We start from the raw sequence: 17960 nt of genomic DNA, 5'->3' as shown, positions 1-17960 counted from the left end.
TCCAAAAATCTTCAAAGGGAACACCAAAGACCAGGGGCTAAGCCCCTTTGCTTTATTTTCTAGTACAGTTTATACCAAACACAAAAGATCCAAATGCTTGGCTCGGGATGAGGGAGAGGCCAGAACAAAGCATTCTCAAACAAACAACAACAGAAATTATGTACCCAGCTGTACGTGATGCTAGGCTAGATAATTAGGAAAATTACATGAAGAGGGTTGGTTCTCAGCTTCTAGTAACCAGCTGCTTATGACAGACTTCTCTAATGCATGGGGACTTGCAGAAGGCACCTCCAAAACAGAGAGGAAAAGATCTTTTAAATATTTGGGGAGTCATGAATCTTACTCCTGGAAAAATACATTGAAATTTAAAAATGCCCTGGCCTTCATAGATAAATTGACATCCGTCAATAGTCCCCTGGCAAATCTTGAATTAAATCAATGACAGGGTCGCCTGGGTGGCTCAGTGGGTTAAAACCTCTGCCTTCGGCTCAGGGCTCAGGTCATGATCCCAGGGTCCTGGGATCGAGCCCCACATCAGGCTTTCTGCTCAGGAGGGAACCTGCTCCCCACTCTCTCTGTCTCTGCCTGCCTCTTTGCCTACTTGTGATCTCTTTCTGTCAAATAAATAAAATCTAAAAAAAAAATAAATCATGAGAAAATTAAAATAAACAGGTGGAAGGTTATAGGGAATAGGACAACCATACAGTCTCAAAGGATGAACCTTCAGATTACTAAATAAAGAAAAAGCACTTTCCAATGATCTGACAGATACCCCTTAGCACAAGCAGTCTGCATCATGACCAAACGGTGCATTACCAAAAAATAAAACACGGCGATCACTGTGCCTCCTGGATGGAATGGGAACTACATTGTGATGTGATGTGATGGAATGGGAACTACACATATAGCATTCCTACTAAAAGTATTTAATCTGAAACTAATCAAGAACACAAGACAAGGGTGCCTGGATGGCTCAGTCGTTAAGCGGCTGCCTTCGGCTCAGGTCATGATCCCAGGGTCCTGGGACAGAGTTCCACATCAGGCTCCCTGCTCGCGGGAAGCCTGCTTCTCCCTCTTCCGCTCTCGCTCCCCCTGCTTTGTGTTCCCTCTCCTCTCTGTCTCTCTCTGCCAAACAAATAAATAAAATCCTAAAAAGAAAAAAATAAAGAAGAAGAAGAAGAAAAATACAAAATCAGTTGTGGAATATCATATAAGACCACTGGACTAGATGCCTCAAAATGTTAATGTTATGAATATATCCCTCACTCAAAAAAAGATAGGGGGCCTGTCCCAGTTTAAAGGAGACTAAAGAGATAAGACAACCATTAGGAGGAGGAAAGGAAAAGTGAATTGAGGCAAAATGGAGGAGGAGACGAATCATGAGAGACTATGGACTTTGAGAAACAATCTGAGGGTTTTAGAGCGGAGGGAGGTGGGGGAATGGGTAAGCCTGGTGGTGGGTATTGCAGAGGGCCCATATTGTATAGAGCACTGGATGTGGTGCATAAACAATGAATCTTGGAACACTGCATCAAAAACTAATGATGTGTTTTATGGTGACTAACACACACACACACACACACAACTGAAGAGATACAACAACCAAATAAGATGTGTGATCCATGGCTAGATACTGGATTAGGGGGACGAAAGTGTTATAAAAGCACATTTTGGGGAGAATTAGAAAGACTTAAAAAAATGAGACTGTACATTATAAGGTTAACTTTCTAGAGTTTGATACAGTATTGTAGTCCTATGTAGAATAATATCCTCATTCTTAGGAGACACATCCTGAGATGTCATGATGTCTGCTACTTACTTTCAAATCATTTAAGGGGGAGAGTGAGAGAGTGTGTGTGTGTGTGTGTGTGTGCGCGCAAGCACAAATACCACAAAAAACTAAAAGTTCTGAAAAAGCATGACTACCCCACATCCGAAGGCATTGCCTTTCTTTTTAATTCTTATCAATTGGAGATCCACTACATTTTTAAATGAAAATATTGTCAATCAAAAAACAGCTCAGTCAGTTAAGTGTCTGACTCTTGATCTTAGCTTAGGTCATAATCTCAGGGTCATCAGGCTGTGCTCAGCCAGGAGTTTGCTTGAGAATCTCTACCCTTCCCGCTACCCGCACCACCTCCCCCCGACCCCAGCCATTCCTACTTGCTCACATCACTCCATCAAATAAATAAATCTTAAAAAAGCCATTTCTTTTGGTTCTAACCTTACCCCTTGGAAACAATAGCTTGCTAAAATTAATAGAGAACTTGTAAATTGATTTGCTAACTTGGTAAGTCTCATTTGATAAAGGAATTTGGTCTTCACATTTGATTCTAACACTTAAAGGGATGCAAGTAATTGTAATTCCAGACAATAGTTCCAAGTAGTATGGAGTATATAAAAAGGGGTAGCACGAGTAATTAAAACACAAAGATAAAAAACAATAAAACACCTTTCAACTTTCAAAGGCAGATAAATCTGGAACAATAAAGAAATAAGCTGAACTCTTCAAGTTTCTCCCAACAATTTCAGTTTGTCCTTTGGGGTACAGATTTTTATAAACAAACAAAACAAATTTTTAAAAAACCTTCTTCCTTGACCTAGTCTTATATGAAAAAAGGCAATAAGATGAGACAATTCCTGAAAATCTCCAAGACACACTGAGAAAGTTTCCCTTTTTTCATAAGGGAGCCTTTTCTTCTTTCCCCTACTCTAGGTTTATTCTGGATTTAAAATCACTATGTAACTATGGATATTAATCTATGATAAAGCTCACTGTTCTGAACTGTCCAAAGGGGGGAAACTCCTACCCAGTATATCAGAGAGGGAACACACAGTTCTGTTATAGACATGCCAGATAAGCAGGCACTCTCCAAAGTGCAAGTCAGCAAACACCTGAGACATAACAAGAAAAATGAGAATGCGCTTAAAATTTCACGAACACTGTACTGAAAAACTCAGTTAACATAACTAAATTGTCAGAACCCCCAAATGAGAAATCCTTTTTTTTGAAAAATCATTTTAAAGCATTATCCACTAGTTCTCCATGTGTATTACTCACTGTGTTGTTCTCTGTTAAAATATAGATAACTTGAATCAGATTATCCTACTAACAGGAGAGTTTTCAGAGAGAAGACAAAAAAAGAATATCAGAACTGGAATCTTTGTTAATGACAAAGAAAAACAACAGTAGCATTCTTTCTAAGTACCACAGATGCCTGGGCCATAACAGCTTTCAGCCTCTTAAAACTAAAACACAAAAGAAAACACACAAGGAAATAGGTAAACCCTAGGACTTGTAACTAAATGCAATAATTTATCTTAATTTTGAAAATACCCATGTAAGGATGAACCAGAAAGCCCTCACTGACTTTCAACACCATGACTCTGTCAAAACATTCAAGCCCATTAACGCATGGGAGTGTCAAGAGGAATTATCTCTTTGTAGACAAGATACACATACAAAACGGATAAATATGCAAGCAGAGGAAACAAGATCACATACGAGGACAGACTACACATCTACATGAAGCTGCACACTGTGTTTAGCCATCTATTTTCCCCAAGCTAACTTCCTTCCTCCACACTAGTATGGGGAATGGGAAGATGATGAATGATATTCCCACACATGCCCATACATTTTTTTCTCCTTCAAAAAAGGAACCTGGGAAAAGATGTACAAATGGCCAATAAACACATGAAAAGATGTTCAACATCGTTAGTTTTTAGGGAAATGCAAATCAAAATCACAATGAAATATGTAAGCGGGAAAACTTTCCCCTTCTTCCCTTTCAGGTTCTTTCGCTAATCTAATAATTAAGTTGACATAAGATAGATTAAGAAGAAAAAAAAAACCCCAAATTTCGAATCTACGGGAACCGCAAAGATATGAAGTTGCCAGACACACAAGCAACTGAGTGTTATGGGCCATCCTGAGCGAAGGAGAAGGGAGTAGGGGTGTGGGGCTTCAAATGGGAGGAAGACAATTCACAGGATGATGAGAGGAACAAATGTTTGGTAAACAAATGTTTGCCCTGCCATGCAGATAAGTCCTTTTTTATATAAAAAGTTATCTCTAGTATTAGCTCTCATCCTGGTACAGGCCCTCCATGTAAATTCTTTTAGGCAGTGCAGGGAGAGGTATGTATGAATGTATGACTGAATCGATCAATCAACCTACCTCTTCCTCAATCTGTTAGACCTCGATTGCCTTCCGCTCAAAATAGTCCACATGCCCAAGTGGCATATTTTGGGATCATATGTTATGCTCCCCCTTAGATACCTTCACACCCATTAGAATAGCTGTTTTCAAAAAATGGAAAATAGCAAATGTCTGGGGAGACTGTAGAGAAAAACTGGAACCCTCATGCATTGCTGGTGGGAATATAAAATGGCACATCCTTTGTGGTTCATCAAAATGTTCCACACAGAATTACCATTATGATCCAGCTATTCCACTCCTGGATATACGCTCAAAATGAATGAAAGTAGAGACCTGCACAACAATCTCCATAGCAGCACTATTCACAACAATCTAAAGATGGAAACAATCCAAGTGTCTATAAACAAAATATGGTGCCTGTGCTTACATGTATGATTAAACCATCCAGCCATAAAAATAAAATGCTGACACATGCTACAATATTGATAAACCTTAAAAACATTATGCTAAGTGAAATAAACCAGACACAAAACGGCAAATATTCTAGGACTCTACTTCTAATGAGGTACCTAGAATAAGCAAATTCATAGACACAGGAAAGTAAAAAAGAGGTTAGTAGGGGCTGGAGGAAGGGGGCATGGACTGTTGTTTAATGGATGCAGAGTTTCTTTTTGGGAAGGTGAAAACATTCTGGAGAACAAATGTGGTAATAATAGCAGAGCAGTGTGAATGTACTTACTGTCACTGCACTGTACATTTAATACTGGTAAAAACTGTAAATTTTATGTTATGTATATTAAGCACAACTGAAAAAAGAAAAAAGAGGGGTCTGGGTGGCTCAGTTGGTTAAGCATCTGCCTTCAGCTCTGGTCATGATCTTGGAGTCCTGGATGACTTCAGAGTTCTGGGATGGAGGCCCAATGTGGGGCTCCCTGCTTGGTAGGGAGACTACTTCTCCCTTTCCCTCTGCCCTTCCCCTCTCTTTTAAAAAAGAAATAAGTCTGAGGCCAGAGCAAGACAGAAATGAACAGAACAGTCAGCCAGACTTAACTTCTCTCTTTAATCCTCTTATTTTCCCCTTAACCGAAGATGCCTTGCTCATTTCCAGTGTACATCCTTAGTGTACATCAAAAGTGCTGAGCCCGGCCTCCAGCAGGGACCACTGCATCAACTCTTCAGGGACCTAGGGCTCAGATGTCCAGTTAAGAAGACAGGAGAGGAAAAAGAATCTTCAAGAGAATTACTGCTTTTATAGCTACAAACTACTTCCTCCTTTATTCCATCTCTTAGATACATCCAGTGTTTTGCTACACTTGGTTTTCTCAGGTCAAGTAGTTACTGAAGATTTTTTATTTGACAGAGAGAACACAAACAGGGGGAGTAGCAGAAGGAGAAGCAGTCTTCCCACTGAGCAGGGAGCCTGATGCGGGGCTCGATCTCAGGACCCTGGGATCATGACCCGAGCCAAAAGCAGATGCTTAATGACTGAGCCCCCAAATTTATAATTACTCTTGTCACTGACTACTTCGATGAATTGCTGTTCTCAATTATATTAGTATTATATTAGTATTAAAACAAAAAATATCTAGAAAATATTAGACCATCCAAATTCCAAAGGTTGAAAGACAGTACTAAATTATCAACTTTCTCCAAGAGGGCCTTGGAATTACAGAAAAATTGATAAAGCTCTGACTGAGCTGGAAAACAAGAAAAGGTGTGTCACTGAATTAGAAGGCAGAAGGGATCAGACTGAAGAAGAGGACAAAGAAGCACAAACTGGCTTTTAAACAGCAACTGTAAGAACAGCTCTTCCCAAGGGAGTCTTGGGTGAGCATTATCAAAAGCAGAAGAGGACAAGAGAAATTAAGCAGAGAACCACATCTAGGGAAGAAAGCAGAAGCCATGTTTGGGTCAAGAAGCCATGTTTGGACCAATTAGGTCGGGTAGGTTTCCTTCACTCCCTAGTGTACAAGGTGGCTCCCATTCTTTAAAAAGGGTATAAGGATTTTCTTTATTCCTGGGGTTCAGACTTATCACAAGATATATTGTGGTATTTGTCTTCTTTCCTTAATTCCCACAGAAGCCTTGATATCCTGGTCTTTAATTGCTTAAAATGAGTCTTTGGGGATCTCAGGGAAGCTCGTACTATTATTTCATTTCCTTCATTGTCTGTCCTCTACTTCAAAGTCTTACTAGACAGACTGTACACATCTCAGTTTTATCCTTCAAATCTCTTAAGCATATTTCTAAACATGGGATAAGCATGAGAATCATCTGGGAAGCTTTTAAAAAAGCCACTGATGGGGCGCCTGGGTGGCTCAGTTGGTTAAGCAACTGCTTTCGACTCAGGTCATGGTCCTGGAGTCCCGGGATCGAGTCCCGCATCGGGCTCCCAGCTCCATGGGGAGTCTGCTTCTCCCTCTGACCTTCTCGCCTCTCATGCTCTCTCTCACTGTCTCTCTCTCAAATAAATAAATAAAATCTTAAAAAAAAAAAAAAAAAGCCACTGATGCCAGCACCCCACTCAGAGAATCTGCATTTAATTCGTCTGGGGTGGGGCCAGGGCCTCAGTGGGGTTTTTTGATTGAGATGTATTTATTTGTTTGAGAGACAGAGCACACATGCATGGGAGGGGCAAAAGGAGAGGGAGAGAATATCAAGCAGATACCATGCTGAGCATGGAGCCTAACTCAGGGCTCTATCTCATGACCCTGAGATCATGACCTGAGCAGAAACCAAGAGCTGGATGATGCTCAACTGACTGTGGCACCCAGGTGCCCTAAGGGCATTAGCGTTTTCATTTTATTATTATTTTTATTAACATATACTGTATTATTTGCCCCAGGGGTACAGGTCTGTGAATTGTCAGGCTTACACACTTCACAACACTCACCATAGCACGTACCCTCCCCAATGTCCATAACCCAACAACCCACGCCACATCCCCCCTCCCCACAGCAAACCTCAGTTTGTGAGATGAAGAGTCTCTTATGGTTTGTCTCCCTCCCGATCCCATCTTGTTTCATTTATTCTTTTCCTACCCCCCAAACCCCTAACCCTGCCTCTCAAATTCCTCATGTCAGGGAGATCATATAATTGCCTTTCTCTGATTGACTTATTTCACTAAGCACAATACCCTCTACTTTCATCCAAATCGTTGCAAATGGCAAGATTTCATTCCTTTTCATGGTTGCATTTTCATGGTTACATTGTATGGAATACTATGCAACACACCACACCTTCTTTATCCATTCATCTGTTCATGGACAGTTAGGTTCCTTCCATAGTTTATCTATCGTGGACATTGTTACTATAAACATTTGGGTGCATGTGCCCCTTCAGATCACTACATTTGTATCTTCGGGGTAAATACCCAGTAGTGCAATTGCACTTGCAATAGTGCACTACTGCTATCTATATCTGTACACACACACACACACAATGGAATACCATGCAGTCACGAAAAGGAATGAAATCTTGCCATTTGAGACAACGTGGATGGAACTAGAGGGTATTATGCTTAGTGAAATAAGTCAATCAGAGAAAGACAATTATCATATGATCTCCCTCATAAGAGGAAGTGGAGAGGCAATGTCGGGGGTTTGGGGGGTAGGAAAAGAATAAATGAAACAAGATGGGATCGGGAGGGAGACAAACCATAAGAGACTCTTCATCTCACAAAACAAACTTAGGGTTGCTGGGGGAGGGGGGAGGGAGAGGGTGGTGGGGTTATGGACATTGGGGAGGGTACGTGCTATGGTGAATGCTGTGAAGTGTGTAAACCTTGTGCATCACAGACCTGTACCTCTGGGGCTAATAATACATTACATGTAAATTTAAAAAATTAGAAATTTTAAGAAAAGAAAAAAACAACCTCCCAAAATTTTAAAGAAAGAAAAAAAATACACACACACACACACATATGTGTATATATATACACATATATACATATATATATACACATACACATATATACATATACACATATGTGTGTGTATATATATACATACATATATACACAAAAATAAGGGTAAACATGATGAAGGGATGGAATATGACTGTCAAGATGAAAATTTTTTTAAAATTCTAAAAAAGGAATTGATAAGTTCATTCAAAAAAAGAAAACAGGAGGAAATGTGCTCAGGCTGGAGATGAAAACAAAGCCATGGGCTAGATTAGGGTATATTTTGATCTACTATAAGAAATTGTATCCAAAAATTTTTTAAGAAAAAAACCTATATGTATACGAAAAATAAGGTTAAATACAATGAAGGGATAAAATATGACTGTAACAATGAAGGTTTAAAAAGTTTTTTTGTTTTTTTTTTAGAAAGGTATTGTTAAGATAAACTAGTTAAAAAACGTTAAGAGGAAAGAAAAAAAATTTAAAAAATAGAATAAGAGGGGTGCCTGGGTGGCTCAGTTGGTTAAGCAACTGCCTTCAGCTCTGGTCATGATCCCAGGGTCCTGGGACCAAGCCCCATGTTAGGATCCTTACTCAGCAGGGAGCCTGCTTCTCCCTCTCCCTCTGCCTGCTACTCTGCCTGCTTGTGCTCCCTCGCTGTCAAATAAACAAATAAAATTAAAAAAAAAAAAAAAAGAAATAGAATAAGAAATAAAATAAAATTTAAAAAATTTAATTTGGAAGACTAAAGGATCATGGGGGAAAAGCCAGGAATTCTATGGGTTGCTTTCCCCTAGCTCTGGAGTTCCGTTATTCTCCTTGATCAGTGAGCTTGGTCTTGGCAGGATGTTCTTGCTAATCTTCTGGGGGAGGGGCCTGTTGCAGTGATTCTCAAATGTCTTTGCCTGGAGGCGGAATTGCACCACCCTTGCTAGGGGCCAGGCTAGGTAATCTGCTCAGGTTCACTCTTGGAGCTTTTTTCCCCTGAATGCTTTCCATAGAGCTCTGGAGGACGGTAATGAAGATGGCAGCCTCCCAATCTCTGGCCTGGAGGAGGCGAGAGCTTGGGGCCCTACTCCTCAGTGCACCCTCAGAGTAAAGTAGTCAATTCCTCTCATCTCCCTGGTCTCCAGCCATGCTCCGAGCTCATCCAGCCCGTGACTGAGCACTTGTGTCTGACGCCTGGCCCTGTTTTGAGTCTCCAAACCCAGCAGATTCCTGCCTTCAGAGAAGGAAGGTGAGTCTCCCCAGATCTGCCACTTGTGGAGTCCCTGCTCAAAGAGCAGCAGTGGGACTGCGCCGAGGATCACAGTTTAATGTAACCCCAAGCTGAGAGCTCACTCCTCGCCTCTGTCTCTATAGTCGGCTTCTCCGCTCGGATACCTGGGAGTTCTGCTACACTCAGACACCCCTGATCCTTCTGTGACCCCGCGGGACCTGAGACCACACTGTCCCTATGAGGGCTCCACCCCCACTTAGCCTCTGGAGTGATGTCCCTCAGTGGAGCCGACTTCTAAAAGTTCCGATTTTGTGCTCTGTTGCTCCCCCCCTTCCCAGGAGCAGGCTCCTCCCCTTGCGGTCTGTGTTCCTGCAGCTTCGGATTCACTTCTCTGCACTTCGTACCTTTCGGAAAGCGATAAATTTTCTATTCCTAGAATTGCTGCTCTTCTTCTATTTCCTGCTGAGTTTGTACGTGTTCGGAATGGTTTAATACCTATCTAGCTGAACTCCTGCGATCTGATGTCATTTCAGTTTGCTACTCCTCCACCATCTTCCCTCTCCCACATCAGTTTTTAAAAAGCATCTCAGATTATTCTAATGTGCACAAAAAGTTAAGAAACATTAAGCTTTTCTCTTAGATTCCATCATTGGCTTTTTGCTCTATATTCTGAGATTTTCTTTAATGGAATGCCTAGATCACATTTGATTATCAGCTATGTCCATTATTTCATTTATTCTGTTCAAAGGATCTTTTAAACAAGGTTTTTGATTTTTATATACTCTTAATATCTGGTTGTACATTTTTCTTACATGTCTTTATTTTGTGGATACGATTACTTCTCAAATATTCAGGGATTCTACTTAGAATAAAATGGGACATCTATGAATAAGTATTTGGCTAAATTTTTTTTTTTTTTCATTTTGTGCAGGGGAATCGCTGGGAGATCCAGGGATTCCCCTAGGATCTCCCAGAGGCACTGCGCAGAGGTAAAGGCTAAGAGGTTAAGAAACTGAAATAAGAGAAGACAGCATATTATGAGTTACAAGTTAAGTAGAAGAGGAATGCATAAAGATGCAAAAGTGACAGGTGAGCCATGTGATACTTGCACTAGGCTTACCAAAGGAAAAGGTGAAATGCTTTAGGTAAAAGGGAAAAAGAAAGCAAAGGCTTAAGAAGAAGAAAGGATCAGAAAAACTTAAATACATAGGGAAAAGAGTCAAGCATGGATTTGTTCATCAAACACTTACAGACTGCTTAAGTTATCACTAAGTTTACCATAGGGCTAAATAAAAGCATGCTAAAGTTTTTCCTCAATAAAATGGTTGTGGGAGTATTTAAATAAAATCTGGCAAATTCATACCACAAAAATACAGTCTTTGAAAAGGATTAGAAATCTGGACAGTAAAGAATTATTAAGAGTCTAAATACCAAAAACATCCAAACAGCCGAATTAGGATTTTATAAATGCTCATTCACTGAAAAAGAATACTATTGTAATAAGTGAAGTGTATTGTTATGGTACACAGTGCCCAGTGATAACTTGGTCCACTGGGTTATTAAAAAAGTAAATAAATAAAATTCAGTTGATGATATCACAGGGGGATAATACATGTGACAATGTGCCATATTGTAATTACACGCAGCAACCAACCACGGTCCCCAGCTGTTTGTAGATTTTGGTGTGTGCAATCATTTTACAGAACTAGATTACAAATTATGTATTACATGCCTTTTTTTAATTATTTTTTTCCTTAGAGTTAAGAAAGCTAAACTCTGGACATATTAATATAGAACAGGTAAGGTCTTAGCCATTCCAGATAAAATAACTTTCTAATAATGACATGAAAAGATGGGAAGATGTCCAAGATGTACTATTAAGTAAATGGTGAGCTGCAAACAGTCTACAATATGATCTTATTTTCAGAAGGAAAATAGCATATATGTTACACAAAAGTTTGGAAAGATACCTACTATCAAAATAGCCAGTAAAATTAACTCTGGAGAATGAAATCTGGGAGAAGGGGGGAGACAGAAATCTCCACTTCTTAAATTTTATTTTAGGTCATTTAAATCATTTAACAATAAGCATATATTACTTTCATGATTTTTTTTTAAACTTAGGACAAAAAGATGAAACAATTCCCGGTTCCACTCATCAGGACTTTTATTATTTTTTCAAAACAAATTGCTACGGTTAATGTAAAACCATTGAAATATGTTTTTTAATTGAAAAAAAAAAAGATTTTATTTATTTGGGAGAGAGTGGGAAAGAATGCACGAGTGGGGTGAGAGGGAGAAGCAGACTCCCCACTGAGCAGGGAGCCCGACATTGGTCTCCCTCCCAGGGACTCCAGGATCATGAACTAAGCCAAAGGCAGATAGATGCTCAACCAACTGGGCTACGCAGGCATCCCTCATCAGGAATTTTTATTTTTACTGTTAAATTTAATTCAAACATTTTGGAGCACCTTCAATGTAGAGGAAGAGATCTCTGGTTGAACAAAGAGTATTTGTGAGATATCCAGAGGGCAGTCAGAGAGACAAGGACTGAACGCAGGGGAGAAGTCTGGGTGTTTGTTGGGGAGTTATCAGACTCTACATGGAAATTAAGATAAAAGTATACAGCAATTTCTACTAAGTAAATAAAACCATGTTCTCAAACTTATAATGCCTCATTTCTGATTACTAGGACTCTTAGCAATACAGCTGAACAGTTTAAAAACTGCAAGCCGTCCCGGAAGCAGCCAGCAATATTACAATTGACAGATCAAAAAGCTCTCTCGGCACTTCGAAAGCACAGTTCCTCTCATTCCCTTAATACCATACCATTGTTCAAATAAAATTATTTACTGCTCTTTCACCACCTCAGGGAAACATGTGAATCCTTCTCTGGTACCTTCTTGACTTTACGCACTGCCTTGTAGCCATCACTAGCTGTAGTCTACTCCATACCAAATTGTGGCACCTCTTAGCTCAAAGGTACATCTGACAGATATCACAGGTATGTGTTATGGTTATGGAAGAGACTGCCAGTAATTCTCAAGTCTCTTTTCCTTCACTTCTTCCTTGTTAATAAGACCTCTATTTTTTTTTTAACAGGACACAAAGCTTTCTAGAACAAACGTGATCCTACCCTGCATGTAAGTATGGCCATGCAACTAAATTCAGGACACTGCAAGATAAGGTAAATGTATCCATAGAGGAACAGGTAGCCAAAGCATTATACACACACATCTGAGTTCAAAGTTGAAAGATAAGGAGGCATCAACAAACAGCTACTGAGTACCTACTGTGTGCTACTGTTCTAGGCAATGGAGGCACAGCAATAAATAACAGAAAACAATTTCTATCTTCTCAGAACTTACATTCTGCTAAGGGTAAAGACAGGAGTAAGCCTCTATTACTTCATGTTCTGAACATGTTTGCTCATGTTTTTGATAGAAAAATCAAATTCTAGCTCTATCACATTGGTAGATTATCACCGTGGGTTGACTCACAGGGTCAAACAGTTTGCTTCCAAGTTGGCTGATGATTTCTAAAAACAAGCCAACAAGGTAACATGACAAAGATCTATGAACATTACAGACAGGTCCATAAGTAAACAATGTGTCCTATTCATCTTCATACCTCCACCATGTAGTGTAAGTGAATGGAGTAGAAGAGGCACTCAACAAACACTGAAGTGAATTGATTTTCAATAGCAGCAATATAAAAAGGGTAAAATATCAGACACTAGGGTAAGGAATTAGTGTTGAAATATCATTACCAGTTGACTACATTCCTTCTCCAAATCTACTCTGAAAAATCTAGAGAATTACACTGTACCTGAGTGTTCAACTATTAAAAAAAAAGTCAAAATAACATTCTGTTCTAATAAAATGCTGGCAAAATTAGCATATCTCCAAAGTTGACTGTAAATATATGGCCATACATATATACATACATACACACAGCAGGTTCATCTTGTGAATTATATCAGTTTTCCTTAAACATGGGCAGTCAAGAGCAGAAGACTACCGGCAGCTGTCAATCTGAGGATACATTAAATCACAACTGGAGGAAAAGGTGGTTTAGAGAGCTAAAATGCAGAGGGAAGAAAGGTAGGATAAAAGTTCTGTGTCATACTGTATCCTCTTCTAGTACCGTCTTATTAAAGCACTGTAATATACATTAAGCAGATTTAAGACATGGCTTTAATATATTCTTTCCAAAGGTCATTATGTCCCAGAGAAAAACTGTATGAGAAGAGCATTTTTGGTCTGTGAACAAAACCTTATATAAAAGGAATAAAAACCTTAGCCAAATTAAATCCCCACCATAAAGGTGCCAAAGGAGAACAGCAAAGGAGGACAGAGAAGGGAAAGAGGGCTGCTGTCAGGTCTGATGTCTAGCAGCCTCTGTGGCCACTGGGTTCTGAGAACGAGCAGATATTCCATTACAGGACAGATGCAGTGTCTGGGGAGAAGTCTGACAAAAACAGAATCTGTAATATTGTAACAGATCTAGGCAAGAATAAGGAAAATTTATTTTATTACTTATTTTTGTAAAGATTTTATTTGTCAGAGAGAGAGAGAAAAGAGAGCACAAGCAGAGGGAGCAGCAAGTGGAGGGAGAACCAGGCTCCCCACTGAGCAAGGAACCTGATGCAGGACTCGATCAACCTGAGCTGAAAGCAGATGTTTAACTGACTGAGCCACCCAGATGTCCCAGGAAATTTGTTTTCTCCCAAACCCCTCCATTTTGAGCTGGTACCTTCCCCCACATGCATGTCAAGTTACTGACCAGTGAAGTCTGTTACTGTGACTTATTCCATCTCTTAAGGATCAGGTACTTAGGGCCTTCCAAGGTGACAAATTAATCCCACAATTAATCTTGTCAACTAGACAAAGATTCATCTATCTCCCTAAGTAAACACCCTTTTCCAAAAAGTGACTCAGATATTCCACAATTCCAGAACAAATTTCTAAGGGTATATATGATAGAACACTGAACTATGCCTGAATTTAAGCTCCGATCTACTGGCAACTAGCTATGGAATCTTTGGCTGTTGCTCAGTTTCTCCAATTATAAATTTCAGGAGATCAAATTAGAACGATAGCTAAGATTTATTCCAACTATAATGTTTTATGTTTAGAATTACTTTTTAATGAATAAATACACATTTTACTTTATGGAAAAATGAGGTTTGAAATGCGGAAGGGAAAACAAGTCCCAAGCAATGGAAAAAGTTATTTTGGTATTACAGAGTTCACTTTCCATTGCAATGCTCTGGCAAAACACTATTAATTCTGAGCTCTACAACCTTGGATACTATATTTGTATTTTATAGCTGCAGTAACAAATTATAAATTTAACCGCTTATATAAAACATATGTATTATCTTATAGTTCTGGAGTCAGAAATAGAGCCCTCTGGGGGTGCCTGGGTGGCTCAGTGGGTTAAGCCGCTGCCTTCTGCTCAGGTCATGATCTCAGGGTCCTGGGATCGAGTCCCGCGTCGGGCTCTCTGCTCAGCAGGGAGCCTGCTTCCCTTCCTCTCTCTCTGCCTGCCTCTCTGCCTACTTGTGATCTCTCTCTGTCAAATAAATAAATAAAATCTTAAAAAAAAAAAAAAAAAGAAAAGAAATAGAGCCCTCTGGACAAAAAAAAAAATCAAGCTGTTAGCAGGGCTGTATTCCTTCTAGAGACTCTAGAAAAAAATCTATTTCCTTGCCTTTTTTTTTTTTCCCCCCCAAATTCTAGAGGCCACCCACATTCCTTGGCTCACTGCTTCTTCCTATTTTCAAAACAGCAATACTGTATGTCTCTGATCTTTCTTCTGTAGTCACATCTCCTTCTGGCCACAGCCAGGAAAGTTTCTCTGCTTTCTTAAATTTCTTAGGAAGCCCTGTGATTATGTTGGGCCCATCTGTATAATCCAGGATAATCTCCCCATCTCAAAATCACATCTGCAAAGTCCTTTCAACTATGTAAGGTAACATATTAACAAATTCCAGAGATTAGGATGTAGACATATCTGAGGGCCCATTATTTACATGGTCATCCAAACAAAATCCTAAGAATTTCTCCCAAGCCTAGAATTCTGTTAACTTCCTCCATTTTATCTTTAGGGTTCTTGTAACATTCTTTCCCATCTCCCTATTATCCAGTTGAACAATGTTCTAATCTGACAGCAAAATTAAATCTAGTATTTTATATATATCATTCTGAAAATTCCTTCAGAATTTCAGAAAGCCCAAGTTGGTACATTACAGTTTTTCAGTTTTGTGATAAGTTAAAACATTAAGTGAACTTGATAACACACTACATGTTTTCCCACCTCAAACTTAACCACTGAAAAATTACAGTTGAGTCCTTTATGTGATCCTGAAATTTGAGCAGCAAAATATAAACACTGAAAAACACTCAAGTACATTTTTAAAACAAATGTAGTGACACAGACTCTACAAATGTACAATAAATTGTACATATTTAAAGTAAACAACTTGGGGCACTTGAGTGGCTCAGTAGGTTAAAGCCTCTGCCTATTAAAGCTTCTCTCTCTGCCTCTCTGCCTCCTTGTGGTCTCTGTCAAGTGAATAAATAAAAATCTTTTTTAAAAATCATTTATTTTATTTTATTTTTTAAATATTTATTTATTCGACAGAGATCACAAGTAGGCAGAGAGGCAGGCAGAGAGAGAAGGAGGGGAAGCAGGCTCTCCGCTGAGCAGAGAGTCCAATGCGGGGCTTGATCCCAGGCCCCTGGGATCATGACCTGAGCCGAAGGCAGAAGCTTATTAACCCACTGAGCCACCCAGATGCCCCAAAATAAATGATTTTATAGTTCATTCTTCTCCAGCTCATGTCTCCAGACAACCTCTCATCTGCTTTCTGAATAGTTTGTATTTTATAGAATTTCATATAAGTGGAAACATGTCTCTTATTTTTTAATTCTTTGTTTTTTAAAGATTTTATTTATTCATTTGAAAGAGCAAGCAAGCAGGGGAGGGGCAGAGGAAGAGGGAGAAACAGACACCCCAATGAATGCAAAGCCCAACAAGAGACTTGATACCCGGACCTTGAGATCATGATCTGAGCTGAATCAGATGTCTAACAAACTGAGCCAGCCAGGTACCCCAATTTTGAATGAACTTTTAAATATGATGAAAAGTGTGGATTAAGGTATGATTCAGGTTGTTTTGTTTTGTATAGGAGTATCATTGTTCCACTTATTGAAAAGACTATTCTTTTTCCATTTAATTTCCTTGGCACCACACTAAAAAATCAACTGACCATATTTTTTTTCTGGACTCTCTGTTACATGAATCTATTTGTTTATATTTACATCAATATCATTGTTTTGATTATTATAGCTCTAATAATTTTTAGAAGCGTTTAGATAGCGTTAAATCCTCTCTGTTCATCAAGATTGTCTTGGTTATTCTAGACCTTCATTTCCATATGAATTTTAAAACCAGCTTAAACCTCACTTTCTACAAATTGCCTGCTGGGATTCTGATTGGTATTGTACTGAATCTACATTTTTAGAGAGAAGTGACAATACCGAATCTTCCAATCCTTGAACATAATAGCTCTTCATTTACCTAGGTTTTAATTTTTTTCTCAGTAATATTTTATAAAAGCTTCCAGTGTAAAGATTTTACACATCCTTTACATAATTTATCCCTAGGTATTGAATGTTTAATATTTAACTATAATAATGTTCTTTTTAATTTTTTTCTCTTTTTTGTTAATGTGGTACATAGTATGCCCCTCCCAACCTTATCTGCAGGAGATATAACTAAGACCCCCAATGGATGCCTGAACCTACAAATAGAAGCAAACGCTAGATTTACTATGGTTTTTTTCTATACATACATATCTGTGATAAAGATTAATTTATAAATTAGGCACAGTAAGAGATTAACAACATAATAAACTAGAACAATTACAACATACTATAATAAAAGTTACAGGAATGTCATCTCTCTCTCTCAAAATATCTTAATTGAACTGTACTCATCCTTCTTGGGAAGATGTGAGACCATAAAATGCCTACACAATGAGAGGAAAGGTGGTGAAAGATGTAGGCATTGTGACGTAGTGTTAAGCGACTATTGAACTTCTAAGGATATATCAGGAGAATCATAGGCTTCCAGATTGAGGTTGACCACAGGTAACTGAAATCATGGGAAGCAAAACCACAAATAATGAGGGATTACTATTTGCATTCCTCAGACAAATCCCATTTGGTCATTGTACTTTATCCATCTTATATGTTGTTGGAGTCAATTTGCTAAAATTTCGTTAAGAATTTTATGACTGTTCTCATAAGGAATATTGGTCTCTAATTTTTTTTCTTGCAATGTACTTGGATGGATGGAATATTTATTACTTATTTTATTTTTTTAAGTAATCTCTACACCCAACTTGGTGCTTGAACTTACAACCCTGAGGTCAAGAGTCCCATGCTCTACCAACTGAGCTAGGCAGGCACCAGTGTCTGGTTTAATACCAAGATAATACCAGTATCATAGAGTGAGTTAAGTATTCCCTCATCAACATTATGGAGGAATTTATGTAAAACTGGCATTATGACTTCTTAAAATGTTCAGTAGAATTTATCAGGGAAGTCACCTGGGTCCACAATTTTATTTGGGGAATATAATGTCTTTAATAGGTAAAGGACTAC

At 38.9% G+C, this 17960-nt stretch overlaps 1 protein-coding gene across 6 annotated transcripts in view; it reads right to left on the bottom strand.

Annotated features, from left to right (window-relative positions):
* The window catches only part of FKBP5 (FKBP prolyl isomerase 5), a 121644-nt gene that overhangs the window by 56653 nt on the left and 47031 nt on the right, over positions 1–17960 (bottom strand). The gene's annotated exons all lie outside the window — the stretch shown is intronic.

The sequence above is a fragment of the Mustela lutreola genome, chromosome 6 (genome assembly GCF_030435805.1).
Source record: "Mustela lutreola isolate mMusLut2 chromosome 6, mMusLut2.pri, whole genome shotgun sequence".
Lineage (NCBI taxonomy): Eukaryota > Metazoa > Chordata > Mammalia > Carnivora > Mustelidae > Mustela > Mustela lutreola.
Note: the sequence above shows the minus strand (reverse complement) of the source record. Positions and strands in the feature narration are given on the sequence as shown.